The sequence below is a fragment of the Mandrillus leucophaeus genome, unplaced genomic scaffold, assembly GCF_000951045.1.
Source record: "Mandrillus leucophaeus isolate KB7577 unplaced genomic scaffold, Mleu.le_1.0 Scaffold2217, whole genome shotgun sequence".
NCBI classification, from domain to species: Eukaryota; Metazoa; Chordata; class Mammalia; order Primates; family Cercopithecidae; genus Mandrillus; species Mandrillus leucophaeus.
The window spans coordinates 10,817-13,142 of NW_012102274.1; the positions used below are offsets into that span (position 1 = coordinate 10,817).

General features: G+C 47.6%; 1 pseudogene; it reads left to right on the forward strand.

Moving 5' to 3' along the window:
- Positions 1 to 2,326, forward strand: part of LOC105540556 — a 12,907-nt pseudogene that overhangs the window by 3,772 nt on the left and 6,809 nt on the right.

The following is a 2,326-nucleotide window of genomic DNA, read 5'->3' on the forward strand; positions in this document are numbered from 1 at the left end:
GCCCCCACCTTTTTCTTTAGACTAAGGAGTGGTGATTGCCATCAAAGAATACCAGAAACGCAGAAATCCAAGCTCTGCTACTCTGTCTCCCGATATTGGCAGTGGCTGCTGCCATCACGCCGGCTGCAGCAGGGAGGCGCGGCGGGGGCTGCACACTACATGGAGCCCTGGGAGCCCCGTCCATTCTGAGTTGGAACCTGAACTCCCCGGTGCGCTGCAGCCATCCAAACCGCAGCTACAGACCCAGGCCTCCTGCTCTACCGATCAGCCAGGAGCCCCGCCCTCTCAAACTGCGGCTGTGGGTCCGAGCCTCCCTGTGCTCTTGGGTGGCGGCCGGAAACAGGCAAGATCCGCCCTCCCGGGTGCAGCTGCAGCGACTGACCGCGGCTGCAGACCTGGGCCTCCCGTTTCACAGAGCGGGCAGGAGTCAGGGACTAGCGGGAGCCCTGTCGCTTCCGAGTTGGCTGGGCGGGATCTCCCGGGTGCAGCTGCCTCCGGCCGCCAGCTCAGGTGCAGGACCCGGGCGTCTCTACAGCCTGCACCCTCGGGGACACCAGGAAGAATCTCTGTCCCTACAGGCTCGGGGGTGTCAGCTACTGTGCCTGGCCTCCCACTGCTCCTGTCGCCTGCTCCGATTGCAGAGCAGGGGTTGGGGCCGAGCCATGAATAGCAGCGGGAGGCAGATCGATTGATTATTGGGCCGAAGGGGGGCGGTCCCCAGTAAGGACCCACCTTCAGGCCTGGAAGGGCCTGAAGTCCCGCGGACCAGAGTCTGATTGTGTTCTGGAGACAGAAGTTTATTGCAAAGAAAAATAAAATTTTGTATTTTTAATTAAAAAATATGAGAAGTCTATGGGGAAAAATAGAGCAAGTTCTCATACATATTTTAAGAACTTGGAAAGGATTAAAATGTTCACAAAAATATGTAAATCAAGCAAAATATTAAACTAGGTGTGCAAACCAGAAAATAAATCCTTCACAGACAGAAGGTAAGTTCGGCACAAAACAAGGAGCTCAATCCAGAAAGATCTTTGTCTTTATAGCAGAAAGGACTTACCAGAATAGACAAAAGCCCTTTTATTATGCTAGGAGGGATAGGTGGTCTTTTATTAAAGTAGCCTTATTCAAACCAGATTCCAACAATGTCAACAATCCTGTATCAAAGTAACACATCCTTAACCTGAGGGAAGATGAGTCAACAATTTTCACCAGGGCAGAAAAGGTGACTTATAAGAGCAGAGCGCTCAGTGGTGCAAAGTGAGGACTGCGTACGTGCTCCGAGAATCACCAATTCCTTCCCACAGCAAACTTTTCAGGTCCCATTTACGACACCATATGTGTAAACCTAAACAACAAACACACAAAGACTCTCTAAAGTAAAAGACATTTACTTGGGAATAAATTATAGTAATGAGGATCTAAAGGTCATAGTAAATGGTGCAGATTAATGGTCAGTGATCTCATAAACTAGTTCCTCAGTCTGTCCAAGAATAGATTGAAATGCAGATGACAAGTAGTGTAGGGGAAAAGACAGGCTTTACAGAGTGGTTTCGGCTATACCTATCACAAGATTTTGATTGGTCAGATGGCTATGTCTGGGCTGGATTCAGAGTGTGTTAAGAGAACACAGCCATGAACTACCACTGCAAGTTTCTTTGATGCCAACATACTACAACAATGTTGAGTCAGTTTCTGAGAGGGAATTCTTTGTACACATGCTGTTCTCCTTTGTCAGTCTTACTCTGTTAACTTCAGTGATGGGGCAAGGCTCTGCGTGCAGCAGTTGTTAATAGCTGGTAAATGGGTCTGAGGTATAGAGCTGGATTGATCCTTCTGTGACAGTCTTGGAGAAGGACTATGGCTAGAACTATAGAAACAACATATTTGCTACAAGAATGTGCTTGAGACGTCAGTGGCATTTTTTATTTTTCAGCAGACAATGCAGCAGTCCCCTCAGGATGAGCAGGAGAAACTCTTGGATGAAGCCATACAGGTTGTGAAGGTCCAGTCATTGCAAATGAAGTGATGCCTGGTAAGAATGGAAATGTGGGAGGCAAGGCTGCAGTTCGTGTGTTCCTAAGGAAGCATGTGCAGTGTTTTCTAGAGATAGGTGGCACCACTATTTCTGGTAAATCTAATCTTCACTGTCCACCAGTGTGTATCTTCAGTCTCATGTCCCTCAAGCACTGTGTGGAGCAATTTCAACAAAGAGCCCTGTTTACTCACATGTATATTTATGGTTTGGGATTGTCTGTCTTCCCTACTAGAATACATGCTCATAAAAACAAGAGACCCTTCCTTTTATTTACGCATTACTGTAATATTA